Raw genomic sequence first — 16,346 nt, forward strand, 5'->3', positions numbered from 1 at the left:
GATTAGTCAAATTGATTTGGAAGTCATGGCATCAAAGAAACATGTATTACATGTTTATTTTTTTTTATAATTTCTTGCATTTGATAGTCGACGAGATAGCCATGGAATATTATTTGAAATAGTAGAGAATTTCCTAATTCTGCTGTTGGACTCTGATTCTGATGTTAATTTGTTCGTTTTGATCAACTAGGTTGCCTGGAAATTATTCAGTGTTGCTTAATCATCTTATGGATCTTGAGCTTTTTATGTACTCAACAGCTGTCTGGAGCTCTTTACATTGTATCCAGACCGCGTGTAGTAGCATTGCAAATTTGTTGAGAGCTTTTCATCATCTAAATAAACTAGTTTAGCAATTTCTTTCCACATTTTTTTCAATTGAACCCTTTAACAAGCAAATTTTGTCGTAGGATCATTTTGTTAGTGGAAACAGCTTTGCGAGAATAACTTTTGTTTTGAGGATTAATGGAATCATCAGTTACGTTTTTACGCCAAAGTTCCATTACTGTTTTAACCTTCTCCCGAACTACTAGTATTCATGACGGTTGTGTCAAGTTTTGGTCTAACAAAAACTTGTATTCACCCCAATATAGCTATTATGGCCAAAAAAAGGGGTGTTTTTATGGCAGTTGAATCTGATTGCCATAAAATTTCCTCAGTATAGTAGATTTTTAGTGAAGTATGAAAAGTTTAAATCACTTTTTAAAGATTCTTTACACTTTAATATAATATGTAAGTACAAACATATATTTAGTGTAAGCACATATATGTTTTAGGCAAAATGGTTCGGTAGATCCTTGTGCAGTTTTGTAATGTAGATACTTTTACTTACATGTTTGTCTTCTGGATCCTTGAACTCATTTAAAAGCAACATTTAAACCCCTCTGACAGTGTGTGTAACACAATCGCCCCACGTCAGCTTCCACGTCACTTTTGAGTATTACATTAAATTTAATGTCCATGTCAGCTGCTACATCATCCGCCACGTCACTTTTAAGTATAACATTAAATTTTATGTTATTTTTAAAACGCTGCATAAGAAATTAAATATTAAAATAAATTTAATTAAATAAATTCTTTTTATTAATTATAGAAATTTTAATACACACAAAATAAATTTTTAATTTAAATTAATTTATTTTCAACTATAAATTTACATTTTTAACTATAAATTTTAATACACAAACACAATAAATTTAATTAAACATCAAATTTATTCCAAATAATTGAAATTTCTCTCCAATTAATTTAAAGTTTTAACTATAAATTCACATACACAAACATAACGAATTTTTAATTTTTATTTAAATATATTTAACAATTTGTAAAAGTTACAAAACTAATCCTAAAAAAAATAAAAATTTTAAATTGAGAAAGTGAATAAAAAAATTAAAAAGTAAAACAACAACAATTTTTTTTTTTTGACAATGAGCAACAACAACAATATCAACCACAGCAAAGACCCTCTTCAGGGATATATATAATTTATTTATTTTTTTGACAATGAATAACAACAACAACAATATCAACCATAGCAAAGACCCTCTTCAGGGAACAACAATAATTTTTTTTTTTGACAATGAACAATAACAACAATATCAACCACAACAAAGACTCTTTTCAAGGAACAACAATAATTTTTTTTTGACAATGAACAACAACTATATCAACCACAGCAAAGACCTTCTTCAGGGATATATGATGATGAAGAAAAAGAAGACGAAGAGAGATTATTGTGGGCTGTGGGGGTGGGGATGTTAATGATGATGGTCATGACAGCCATGGCTGGACGGGGGGACGGGGGTGAAGGGTGAGCTAGGGGTTGGCTAGACGGGGGCTGGGGTGGGGTGAGGGGTGACTAGACGGGGATTGAGGTGGGCTAGGAGGTGCTGGATGGGGCTGGGGTGGGGTGGGAGTGTTGGACGAGGTTGGGGTGGGATAAGGGGTGGGGTGGCTTTTTTATTTTTTATTTTTAAATTTTTAAAAATATTTTAAAATTTAAAAAGTTGGAAAAAGGTTGATTGCTTTTTTTAAAATTTTTTAAATTTTAATATTATTTTAATAAACATATTGCTTCACTCGCCCATACACGCGTGTAGTCACTCTCCAAATCCTACAACAATTTTAATGTCACATAGATTCGGTCAAAGGATTTAAAATGTTGTTTTTTAGTGGGTTCAAGGGTCCAAATAACAAACATGTAAGTAGAAGTGTCCATATTACAAAACAAATATAGTACAAGGGTCTATCGAACCATTTTGTTTATGTTTTACCACTAGAAGTTTCAAGTGGTTGATGGATCATAACTTTTACGTTTGTCATGCAGTATCTCTTTCCCTTGCTGTCAGAGACTAATAGAGACACATCAATTTGAACCATTCTGTAGTACGATTATCTTTTTTCTTATTTTTAAAATCAAATCTTTACAATATCATTGATTATATTCTTATTACATTTTAAATTTTCTTGTTCTAACGCTTGTATATTTATTTTAAATTTTTTCAAATCTCCTTAAAATCAAATGTAGTTGGTTTAGAATTTTTAAACTAATGAAAAAAGTATTAGTTGTTATTAATTCTGATAACTTCTAATAAGAAAATATTTTACCATAAATATATTTAATTAATTCTTACTTTTAAATATTAAAAATAAACAGTAAAAGAATAATTTTATCTAAAATAAAAATTTTTAATAAAACCAAAAAGTTCAAATAATATATTTAAAACCCTTCATACTTTTAATATATTATACATATAGATTCATTGCTAGTCACACACGGTACAAAAAGATAAAATACAAAGCACCACAAAAAGTATGAACATGAGATTGTGTAGCAGTACATCACCCCTCCTTACAGATAATGACAATAATAATATACTCAGCATATTTCCGCATAGCGAGATGTAGTAGTTCGTACCAGCGACAAAAAGAGGCTTTTCCGATGGACCCTCCTTACAAATCTAGTCTCTATTAAATTTAAAGGGCTTACCAGGCTTATATGATCAATCTCGATTGATAACGAATGTAAGATGCAAAGGAGATTGTGAGAATGGAAATGATGATACTAAAAAACTGGAGTAATGCAGTGAACGTGGATCGAACACGTGACCTTCAGATCTTCAGTCTGACGCTCTCCCAACTGAGGTATCCCCACAAAGAGAAGAACTGCCCACCGGGAATTACATTGGTGATGTTGTTGTTGTAATATTTTCACTTTTTTCATAAGTTACAGCAAAATTATTGGCATACTAAGTTGTTGTCAATGGATTAACTTAAAGGAAACAAAGGATTAATTCTTTTAATTTTGTTTCTAAGATGTGTTTTTGGTGAATTGGGTCTCTTTTTTTGGTTGAATTTAGTGGAAAGATTTGAACTTTAGAAAGAAAAAGGCTGGATTTTTGGGCTAATTTTTTATTCTATGATCATTTGGTGAATTGGGTTACTTTTTCTGGTTGAATTTAGTGGAAAGATTTTAACTTTAGAAAGAAAAAAGTTGGATTTTCTGGTCAAGTTTCGATTGATATTTGATGTGGTGAGTTGGGTTACTTTTTCTGGTTGATTTTAGTGGAAAGATTTTAACTTTAGAAAGAAAAAAGTTGGATTTTCTTAGTAGTTTTTATTCTTCAATCATTTGGTGAGTTGGGTTTTGTTTTTCTTGTGGAATTGAGTGTTTTTTTCACTCAATGTGGGGGATTTGTTGAAGTAGTCTACATTAGGAGGTGAATGTTGGACCAAGATTTGAACTTTAGAAAGAAAAAAGTTGGGACATTCTGGTTAACTTTCGATTTTGTGATCATTAGGTGAGTTGGGTCTCGTTTTTCTTGGTGAATTTAGTGGGTTTTTACTCAGTGTGGAGTTATTTGTTAAAGTATTCCGTATTAGGAGATGAATTTTGTACCAAGATTGGAACAAAAGGAAGATAACAACTGCATGTGTGTTAGAGGAATGAGGACAATGAGAGGTGAAGTAGGAGGATTGAAGGGACAACAATGACTAGAGAGTCATTGGGTCTTTGTTCTTCTGGAAGTTATGGTTCTTTGCTGCAATAATTTTGCTACATTATAAATTACGCCCTGAAAGTCACCAAAAATGTTTAAGGAGAAAGAAGGACGGGTCCCCGGAATTCACATATTCGCACCAAGAAAGAAGGTGGGGATGCTGCTGCTATGTGCAGTTTCTATCGCAGTTTGCCTGTGGGTCTTTTTTGTTGACAAAGGTTTGGTCTCTAATCTTTTACATTGCTTCTCTCGTCTCTAATCATTGATAGACTGATTGTTTGATTAGGACTTGGGCTCCACCTTAAACTTTGAACATAGTGGAGCACACTTTATTTGATACGTTCAATGTAATTCTGTTTTGGTTTGTGCTAATTGGAGTCCGAGTTACAGTTTGTCGCTCTAACCCTATGGGAAATAGTGTATTGATTGTACATGGTACCACGAGATCAACAGTCGTATATAGCTTTATTCTTACTGTTACCACAATCATTTTACAATTTGGAACATGAGAGACGCTTATGTTGTTTATCATCTTGATAGTTATAGCTTTGAGCTTGCTAAATGGTGAAGTTGTTACCTTGGTTTGATGGCGTTTAGCTTTGTCTCTTTTTTAGGCTTTTCTTCATAAGGTGATGTTTTGATTATATCTAGTTTACACTGGAACATTATTTTAATCTTCTTTCGGGACATGGATAGATAACTGATTTGATTTGGCTGTTCCATATGTGGGAGATTGAATATGACAATGCGCTTTCAGTATCTTTATTTTGGCTTCTGAAAAGCTCTGCAATTTTCAACTCTTTCATAGGTGAAAATGCGCAAGAACTTAATCCCTCCTTAAGTAATAGGTTATTTAATCCAGAAGCTGGACAAAAGGATAATTCCACGAATATTGAGTCTGTAGAACGAACTAATGTCGGACAAAGTGCATCAACTGTCCAACCTCCTCCTCCTCCTCCTGTATATTTTAAAGGATACACTCTTCCTCCTGGGAATCCATGTGAAGGCTTCACGTTGCCACCCCCTCCAGCAGATAAAAAGAGGACGGGACCAAGGCGTAAGTTTTAATCTGCCATACACTTACCAAAAATAAGATTTTAAATATGTCATCGTGCTGTCAAATTTCTCTGATGGACTGTCCAGGTGAGAAAATGTAAGCAGCAGATTTTGAACTGGATGCTTACATTCTTTTCATTCTTTCAGCATGCCCAGTATGCTACCTTCCTATTGAACAAGCTATTGCATTAATGCCTGATGCACCATCCTCTTCTCCTGGGGTCAGCAATTTGACTTACATTCGTGAAGAAAATTCAGGGAAACCCGAGTTTGGAGGATATCCTTCGCTGATGCAAAGGAATGATTCATATGAGATAAGAGAGTCCATGAGTGTGCATTGCGGGTATGATATTTTCCCCCCTTGGTAATTCTTACAATACAAAGCTTCACCCGCTGCTTTATTTGTTTGAATTTTGAATTTTGCCTTTTGGCCCAATCTATAAGATACTTATGGATAGTGTCGTAAATTATTGCACGTTTCACAATACCTTTTACTTTGTATTGTTTTTGTTAATTTCTGCTGCAAATCCATATGATAGATTTGTAAAAGGAATCAGGCCTGGACATCAAACAGATTTCGACATTGATGATTCTGACCTTCATGACATGGAATTTTGTCGAGGTGTCGTTGTGGCATCAGCAATATTTGGTACTGATCTTTCAGTTCACTTGCTGATGCATTTCTTGTTGAATCTGCTGGCTATGATTTGTAACAAGTACATTCCTGGACAGGCGCTTTTGATTTGATACGAGAACCAAAAAATATCAGCGACTATTCCAAGAAAAATGTCTGCTTCCACATGTTCGTGGATGAACAAACAGAAGTTTTTGTAAGAAACTCCAGTGTGCTAGATGGTACTATGTGAATTGGCTTATGGAGAATTATCATTGTTCATAACCTACCTTATGATGATCCGAGGCGAAATGGAAAGGTTGGTATTCTCATTTATACCTCGCCTACAGTAGTTGAAATTTGCAAGCATGGTTAGTTGGGAATTGGTATTTGTTAGAGTGCTTATCACATTTTTTAAAATGAGACTGTGGTGAAAGCTTTGGAAAGAACTTTGTTGAGTAGACAAGAATATATCTATGTAAAGGACTGAAAGGAGTGTGTGGAATAACCAACTCTATCACCATAATCCCAGAAATTTCAAGTTATTGTCATCTATGCTTCATTTACTAAGCCTCATTTGTCAGGATTGCTTTTCATTCAGCATAATGTGATTGTAACGTCTATTTCTTCTTAGTAATTATTTGGAAGTGAAACTGAGAACCAGTGTACCCAATAAGTAGTTAAATGAAATTCATAGTTGTCCTGAACTGATTCACTTTCATTGAAGAGCTACAAATAATATAGGAACTGTCATTGAAGAATAGCAATTAAGATCTAGTTAGCAGAACTGCAACTAGTTAGCTGTTGAAAGGCCTTGATTCTGTTAGTATTACTCAACATGTTTTGTTCACATTAGAGTCAATCCTTGTACAGGTTTTTCTTACTTGCAAAAAGAACTAACAGATTTATATGAATGGCAAATTCTGCTCCTTAAACTTCTGACAAGTGCATATCATCTACCTCCTTATCCTTTCTATCTGCTTTGTGTAAACACTTACTTTATTCATCTCTGAAGTTTGGATGCCTTTCTCAGTTTCCATCTCCATGCGGATTTAAGCTCTTCCTTTCAAAATCCTGAGATATAAAGCTGGAACAAGTCGTTGGTTGACTATTTGTTGAAATAACCTGATCTGTAGTCCTTTTCTTCTTTTTGTTTTTTTTCCTGTGAGCTAGTATAAAATGCAGTACGTGATGACTTCTTGATGAGATCGCACAAACTTAGCATGTTTCATGGATTCTTTCTGATATTCTTGCTGAGAAGGCAATTATCCTTTATCTTTTGGCTATGATACTTTATGTGATGTCAAATATGGCTACTTGTTAACATTAAGTTCTTCCGTGTTATTATTACCTTTTAGAAAAAAGAGTATGTAATGCGTTATGTGGTTTACTTCTTTTTTTTTTTTTTGATAACCGTGGTGTCCGGGCCAGCTTGCGCGCACCTCGACTTAATCCACGGTATACCTGCCACCTCCCACCAGCAACAGGTACCAGGTAACTCTGTCTATCAAGGCTAGAACAGATAGGAAGAAAACACCTTTCTGCTGGGAATTGAACCTAAGACCTCATAGTGCTCATCCCAACTTCATTGAACCACTAGGCCACACCCTTTGGTGCACTTCTTATAGCAATTTAAATCCAGACTAGTCTTTCTTTTTCACAGTTCTCATCTAGCACCCCATAAGTTCTAGTCAGCACTTGTATTCTCATATCCACTCTTCCTGGTATTTTCAAGAATACATTTTTACTAAAAGGGCAGCCCAGTGCACTAAGCTCCTGCTATGCTCGGGGTCCAGGCATTTTTACTGAACCAGAAATATGATGCTGATTTCAGGATTTTTATAAGTACTTTTTGTGAAATCTCCTCACTCGAACGTAGATCTCCTCTATTTTCATCTGCATGATTGCCTTTTAGTATGGCACTTCGCACTTTCTACGTGGATCGAAATGACAAGGCTATGTTGTTTTTATTTTGACAATGGTGGTGTCTAGCCTATCTTGTGTACTCATTGACTATTCCATTGGGTGCCTGCTACCTCCCGCAGCACAGGTAGCAGGTAATTTTGCCACCAAGGCTTAGGCAGATGGGAAGAACCGACCTAGCATATTTTGTTTCTGTTGTGATTTGAACTCTACCCTAGCCTCCCATGGGTTTTACCCTCTTCATTGACTGCCAACCCTCACCCTTTGGTGCAATAAGGCTATTCTTTCTAACTTCCTTTTATTAAGGATTGTTTGTTCTTTCTCTATCTCATTTAACTTCTGTTCTATCAGTTTTCTTCGGCACTCTATATATGCTCATGAAATTTTCAGTACTTGAGAACCATTCATTAACATGTTGCTGAGTGCTTCACCTACTAGACTGGCATCATATGTAAAATTCTCTGACTATTTGTATTTGTTGACATTTCAGGTTCCAAAGCTTCTGCTTCACAGGCTCTTTCCCAATGCTCGTTATTCTCTAGGGATTGATGCAAAACTTGAACTGGTTGTCGATCCATATCAAATACTAGAAAGGTACTTCTAGGACTAAATACACATTTATATATTCAAAGCAATAACCATGATGTTGCTTTCTCTGGCTTGAATTCTGTTTCTAGACTAATGACAGTACGGGTTTCTGTAGACTGTAGAGCCTCCCGTGTGACCTTCTAAAAGGTAATAGACATTGCTTCCCTTGATTCATCATTAGGCAGAATTTCACCAAAAGTTTTCTATCTAGAATCAACTATAATAAAGCATAGAAACACTTCGGTTCTGGCGTCTTTCAGCCATAGTAGCCTGCACATGCTTAATCAGCCTTCTGTAGAAAAGGTACTAAAAAAAGATGAACAAGTCATGCATGTTTATTTTTTCCTTCAGAAAGATTAGTAAGCCATACATGAAAATTGCTCTTGTTGCGTGACTTAAGAGTAAGAGCAAACATGAGGAAGTTTGACATGCTTCCATCGACTTTCAACTCCGCAAACATTGAATGATGGGTGAATGGTGCAGAGCTCTTGTTGTTCTTTAAAACTGCTTAGTCGAAACCTTTTTTTAAACTTATATTTTAATATCAGATTCTTGTGGAGAAAAAATGCCAGCTTTGCGATATCAAGGCATTATAGGCGCTTTGATGTGTTTGTAGAAGCAGAAGCTAATAAGGCTTCTGGAAAGTTTGACAATGCTTCCATCTCCTTTTAAGTTGAATTCTATAAAAAGGAAGGTCTAACTCCTTATTCAACAGCTAAACTTCCTATTACAAGTGGTAATGATGTAAAACCTATTTCCTCTAGTCTTTTTCACCTTTTATATAAAATACCTCTCACATTTTCTCTTTACTGAACATTTTAGCACACTATTTTACATGCAGATGTCCCTGAGGGATGTGTAGTCGTAAGGGAGCACATTCCAATCTCTAATCTCTTTGCTTGTCTTTGGTTTAACGAAGTGGACCGGTTTACTCCAAGAGACCAAATTAGCTTCGCCATTGTGAGGGACAAGATCATGTCAAAGACAAATTGGACAGTGAATATGTTCTTGGACTGTGAAAGGCTCAACTTAGTGATTCAGGTGATCTTTTATGTTTTGCTTTTAGCATTTTCAAATATTTATGCTCTCTGAAAATGGAATGGAAAAGAAAAAGGAAAAATAGATGTGCCTCCCTGCACCAGATTTCTTAAGAATTTTTACTTCATAATATGCTAAGGTTTCTGCTAGGCATCATGCATTGAAGATTCTTATGGTCCTCGTGGAAAAATGCAATGTGCAATTGCATCATACATCACAAGATACGTGTTAAGTAAATGACTACTTCTCGAGATGACATTTTATCCTTGAAATGCTCTTTTTCCTTTAGCTCTTCCTTTCAAAAATTGACGATTTCTCTGTTATACGATAGATTGGTTATCTGTTGTACCTGTTTGTTATCCGCAGGGGTATCACCGAGACATTCTTGAGAACTGGGCTTCCCCACCTCCCCCTGGTGCTACTAAAACTGTTCATCCTCCACCCCCTGTAGCTAATAAAACCCTGCAGATCTCAGGAAATGTTACAGCGTCAAGTTCTGTTGCTGATTCATTAAAGAAGGTACCCTCAAAGTGCGGGAGAGACAGGAAATCCAAACGTCACAGAAAAGTTATTGGAAGTTAGGATCCTAAATTAACATTTTGCTTAGGCAAATTCTTGTGTTTCTCCCATTTCCTGTTAAAAGGATATCAATTTTGGAGCTAGGAACTGAGCTACATGAGTGCTATAGCTTTAACACAGAGGAAGTTATCAAGTTTAGGAGTCAAATTTATTCATTTTTTGTTGTATATAATTGAAGTCTTTAACATTTTCATATCACGGCAATATCATACTGGAGTAAAACTTTCAATTGCTATCTCAGTTGATAATTTTCTATCCTCTGTAACTCTTTTTTCTGAAGAACGTTAAAAACTTCAAAGGCATTAACACAATAGTACTAACAAAGACGAATAACATTTGCGTACATTCTACCCGTTCTGGATTCCACTTATGGGACTATATAGAGTATGTTGTTGTTGTTAACAATGTTACTCCTTTCAATCAACATCTGGAGAATAGCTCTCTCTTCTTTTCTTTAATTATGGTGGGTGTCCAACTAGTTTTTCCGCACCTCAACTATTCAATAAGTATCTGCTATTTTTCATCATTACATGTAGTAATTATGCCCGTTGTGACTTAGGCAGATGGAAGAAATTATCAATATTTTCTTTTTTTGCGGTTAAAGATTTGAATGTAAAACTATACGTTTTTTCTTTGCATGTCCTAACTAGGCTTAAATAAAATGACTATACTACCTCGGAATTTATATAAATAAATTCTTCTAACAAGTGATTAATCCATTACATGTATAATAAGTTAATTCTGTTATATATATATCAATTATAGTGAATGTAAGATCTAGCAGGATCTATTTGATGTCTATCAGGATTTGATGTGTCTTTTAGTGTGAAACTAGGATCTATTTGATGTCTATTAGGATTTGATGTGTCTTTTAGTGTGAAACTAGGAATAAATTTTTCCTATCAAGATCTGTCTTTTAGTGTGAAACTAGGAGCAAATTTCTCCTATAGAAGGGCTTCCTGTTGGGACCGCGTGTAACCCAAACTCCGCACTAGTATGATATTGTCCGCCTGTCTTTTAGTGTGAAACTATTTTGTCTTTTAGTGTGAAACTAGGAGCAAATTTCTCCTATAAATATAGAAGGGCTTCCTGTTTGGACCGCGTGGACCGTGTGTAACTTCACCCAAACTTCGCACTAGTATGATATTGTCCGCCTGTCTTTTAATGTGAAACTAGGAGCAAATTTTTCCTATAAATAGAAGGCTAGTATGATATTATCAGCCTGTCTTTTAGTGTGAAACTAGGAGCAAATTTTTCCTATGAATTGTCTTTTAGTGTGAAACTAGGAATAAATTTTCCCTAGGAGTAAATTTCCAGTATGATATTGTCCGCCTGTCTTTTAGTGTGAAACTAGGAGCAAATTTCCCCTAGGAGCAAATTTTCCCTATGAATTGTCTTTTAGTGTGAAACTAGGAGTAAATTTTCCCTAGGAGCAAATTTCCCCTATAAATAGAAGGGCTTCCTGTTGGGACCGCATGTAACTTCACCCAAACCGTCTGTCTTGTCTTTTAGTGTGAAACTAGGAGCAAATTTCTCCTATATTTAGAACTGTCTTTTAGTGTGAAACTAGGAGTAAATTTCCCCTATAAATAGAAGCGCTTCTTATTGGGACAGCGTATAACTTTACCCAAACTCTACACTAGTATGATATTGTCCGCCTGTCTTTTAATGTGAAACTAGGAGCAAATTTCCCCTATAAATAGAAGGTTTTAGTGTGAAACTAGGAGCTAGGAGCAAATCCCCTATAAATAGAATCCTATTGGGACAGCGTATAACTTCACCCAAACTCTACACTAGTATGATATTGTCCGCTTGTCTTTTAGTGTGAAACTAGGAGCAAATTTTCCCTATAAATAGAAGGTTTTAGTGTGAAACTAGGAGCAAATCCCCTATAAATAGAAGGCTAGTATGATATTATCCGCCTGTCTTTTAGAAGGGCTTCCTATTGGGACCGTGTGTAACTTCACCCAAATTCCGCACTAGTATGATATTGTCCTCTTTGGGCCAAATCCTCACGAATTTGTTTTTGGGCACCTTCCCAAAAGGCCTCATTCTAGTGAAGTTGGGTGACACTCTTAAATATTTGACATGCTTCCTTTATTTCTCCGATGTGGGATTGTTTGCTTCTCAACAATCCTCCCCTCAAACCAAGACCACATCACTTGTGACCTCCCCGTCAGCGATAATTCATTTGATCTCGCTAACCATCTTGTACCGCTACTACCAACCAGTGGGACACGCCGCTTGACCACCACTTGTCAACAAAACTTTCGACACAAGACATCAATTGTAGATCTCAACTACTACTAGGTCACTTCACATGATCTGCCAAATATCTTGTACCACTGTTATCATCCAACGGAATACGCCTCCTGACCACCACTCGCTAAGAAGACTTTTGACACAAGGCACCACCTGCAGATCTCCAGTCTTGTCGTTACACTGGGAACTTCTCACCAACCGCAATTCACCACTTCGATACACCCGAACCTGGGCTCTGATACCACTTTGTTGGGAAAGATAGGGGCACTATGAAATAGCCTGATAGGGTAACAACGGAAGAATACCCAATTCTAAACTTTTCCTTCCAATTGAACTAAGAGGAGACAAGAAAACCAAGCAAAACAAAGTAATATGCCAGCAAAAGAATTACCACACAAATATGATAAGGCAAGAATAAAGGCAATCACACAAGACACCAAATTTACGTGAAAAACCCTTCAGTGTGAAGAGTAAAACACTACTGGACCAAACCTCCACTATAATCACCAAATAGTTACAATATTATTCTCCAAAATGGCCACAAAACAAGTGCCAAACAACAAGAAACAATACATAAAAGCACAGCACCAAACACTAGAGAAATAAAGGAGTGAAAGCACAAAAAATGCAGCTACTGTTTGGGAATGAAGAACAAGAGATAAATGTCACCAAATCAAGATCAGTCAGTTCCTAATCAAATATTGAGATTAGAGGAACAAGCAGTCCAAAAATCAGCTCAATCGGACAAGAAACAAAGCGGGAATCTCAATTTGAAGTTGAAAGTTGTGGCTAGAATTTAGGTGCGAAAATCAGCTTTGTTTGTCTCTCTTTGGCTGCTGAAAACTCTCTTTTTGTGATGGTGAATAAGACCTAAAAAGATCAATATATATGCCCCATAGTAATGGGCCTATGGGCAAAAGTGAGTTGGTCCAAATTGAGCTTCATTTATCCACATAGGAAGGAAAAAAGACCCAATAATTCAACACTTCCTTCATTGTAAATCATCTTCAAGAGAAATAACAATTACTCTCTCTATTCTCTCTACTCTTCTTCTTTGTTATTTCTTGTTTTATAACACGTTATCAGCACGAGACTCTACCGTCTCAAATTTGAAGGTTATGGCTAAGGTATTATTTTTTATTTTTTCCCTTTTCCATATGGCTAACAATCTTATGAAGTATGAGTTCGTTGCCATTCAAAGTTCGGGCAAGAACTATATTTCATGGTTGTTGGATGCTGAAATCCACCTAGATGTTATGGGTCTTGGATACGCCATAAAGAATGAAAATACAACATCTAGTCAAAATCTTGCTAAGGCTATGATTTTCTTACGTCATCATCTTGATGAAGTTCTGAAAAATGAATACCTTACTAATAAGGATCCACTCGTATTGTGGAATAGCTTAAAACAAAGGTTTGACCACTTAAAGATGGTCATCCTCCCGAAAACACGATATGAGTGGATGCATCTAAGATTTCAAGAATATAAGTCTGTTCATGAGTATAATTCTGCCATGTTCGAAATTTCTTCTCAATTGAAACTATGTGGAGAGACGGTCAATGATAATGATACGATGGAAAAGACGCTCTCCACTTTTTATGCCTCAAATGTGCTATTACAGCAGCAATATCGAGAAAAGGTTTCAAGAAGTATACTAAACTGAGTTCTCATCTTCTCGTGGCTGAACAAAATAATAATTATTGATGAAAAATCATGAGAACCGACCAACTGGATCTGCACAATTTCCTAAAGTGAATGATGTGTACGCTCATCATTCTAGGCGTGAAAAAGGTCGTGGACGTGGTCGTGGTCATAATGACCAAGAAAGAAACTCTGTTTCGGGTGTTAATCATTCATCGAACAAAAAGAAAAAAGATGAGAAACGTGAACAATTATTTGTTTCCGATGTGGTGGAAAAGGATATTATTCACGTGACTGTTGTGCTCTCAAACACTTTGTTGATCTTTATCAAGCATTACTAAAGAAGAAATCGAGAAATCTCGAGGCTAACTTTCTCTCTGAAAATAATGTTGACATCACAAGTTTGGATGTAGCAGACTTCGTTGAGCACCCTGAAGGAAAGATTGATCACTTGACCGGTGATGGTTCCGTAAACATGGAAGAGTGAATGGTTTTTAATTTATTTATTTTTATTGATTAGAATTAGACGAAATCATGTAAAAGTAGTTATTTGCATGAATATTAGTTTTTGATTAATATTGATTAGTTTAATTATATTATTGTTGTTTATTATTTAATTGAATTGAATTTCAATTTTACCATTATTTATTGAAGAAAAACCAAAACGGTACAATTAACATTCATCTTCAAAGACGCCTAAAAACAACAATGGTACTAATATTAGTTATTGTATTTTAATGGAATTCGTTGTTTCTGTTTTCCTACTTTAGTTATATTGATTTCAATAAAGCAAATAAAGTGCAGTGGTATATATATTTTGTCATTATTCTAATGGAATATATTTTGTCATTATTCTAATGAAATTCACGTCCGAGTAGACAAAATCAAGATAGCGTCTGGCCATGCACTTACGTAACTAATTGTAATAAAATAAAATATTTTTAAGAGCAGTAGTGACCCATGCTTGTCTTGACAGGTTGCATCAAGGATCTACTCTTAGTCCATTTTTATTTACTTTGGTAATAGATGTGTTGACGTGGCATATTCAAGGAGAGGTGTCTTGATATATGCTTTTTGCAGATGTAGTTTTGATTGATGAGATGCGGGGTGTGTGAATGATAAACTAGAGGTGTGGAGACAGACCCTTGAGTCTAAGGGGTTCAGGTTGAGTAGGAGCAAGATAAAGTATTCGGAATGCAAGTTTAATGACATGAGGCAGGAGAACAAAGTGGTAGTAAGGTTGGATTCCCAGGAGGTGTGTAAGAGGAATAGTTTCAAGTATCTCGGGTCCTTAATTCAGGGGAATGGTGAGATTGACGGGGATGTCTCCCACCGTATTGAAGCGAGATGGATGAAGTGGAAGCTCGCCTCGGGGGTGTTGTGTGATAAAAAGGTGCCGCCCAAACTTAAAGGCAAGTTCTATAGGATGGTAGTCCGTCCGACCATGCTTTATGGAGCGGAGTGTAGGCCAGTCAAAAACTCTCACATTCAAAAATTAAAGGTGGCGAAAATGCGGATGTTACGTTGGATATGTAGGCTTACTAGGGGTGATAGAGTTCGGAATGAGACCATTCGGGAAAAAGTTGGAGTGGCTACGGTGGAGGACAAGATGCGGGAAGTTCGATTGAGATGGTTCGGGCACGTGATGAGAGGGGCACGGATACCCCGGTTCGTAGGTGTGAAAGGCTTGTGTTGGATGACTTCAGGCGGGGTAGGGGTAGGCTGAAGAAATACTAGAGAGAGTTAATTAGGCGGGACATAGAGCAGTCGCTTACTGAGGACATGACCCTAGATAGGAAGATCTGGAGGACGTGAATTAGGTTAGAAGGCTAGTACCAGTTTGGGTCGTTGGGGTAGGGCTTTACTTGGTGGGTGTATTATTTTTGTTATGACACCTTGTTGCATGCTTTATTATGAATTTGTTTACTATTATTTGTTTATTATTCATTGTGGGTGGTGTATTTATGTCTTCTCATCTTGTTCCATGCTTTATTACGGATTTGGTTATTATCTCGTGTCTTGAGTCGGGGGTCTATTAGAAACAGCCTTGCTACTTCTTTGGAGATAGTGGTATGGATTGTCTATATTTTACCCTCCCCAGACCCCACTATGTGGGAATACACTGGGTTTGTTGTTGTTGTTGTTGCTGCAATAGTGACCCATGCATTTTTACATGTAATATTATTATATTCTTATGTAAGTAATTGCTTAAATAAAAGATAATTAATAATTTATTAACGATTTTCACATTGTGCAATGATATATTTTATGTATATTTTTTATTTTGAAGATATGAATAATTTTTAAAGTAAGCTGTCCAATTGTGAAGATGTTTGTTTGATTGATTTTGGCACTACACATATGATATTCAAAGACGAGAAATATTTCTCTCATCTAAAGGGCAAGATTAATGTTACTACAATTTTTGTTAGTGCTAATTTTATTGAAAGCTTCAGAAAAGCCATTATAATCTTGCCCAAGGGAACTAAACTTATCATAAATAATGTTATGTTCTCTCCCAAGTTTCAGAGAAACTTGATGAGTTTTAAAGATATTCGTGAAAATGGTTATCATATCAAGACAATTGATGAGATGAATCTTGAATATCTTGGTATCACCAAGAATGTCTCTGGCCAGACATGTGTTATAG

General features: G+C 35.8%; 1 non-coding gene and 1 pseudogene across 1 annotated transcript; one reads left to right on the forward strand and one right to left on the reverse strand.

Annotated features, from left to right (window-relative positions):
* Window positions 1–2,784: 2,784 nt before the first annotated feature.
* Window positions 2,785–10,032, forward strand: LOC107845556 (annotated as a pseudogene).
* TRNAF-GAA lies at window positions 3,079–3,151 on the reverse strand. Its single transcript has one exon. It is a non-coding gene; the product is annotated as a tRNA-Phe (tRNA).
* Window positions 10,033–16,346: the final 6,314 nt, after the last annotated feature.

The sequence above is a fragment of the Capsicum annuum genome, chromosome 10 (assembly GCF_002878395.1).
Source record: "Capsicum annuum cultivar UCD-10X-F1 chromosome 10, UCD10Xv1.1, whole genome shotgun sequence".
Classification (NCBI taxonomy): domain Eukaryota; kingdom Viridiplantae; phylum Streptophyta; class Magnoliopsida; order Solanales; family Solanaceae; genus Capsicum; species Capsicum annuum.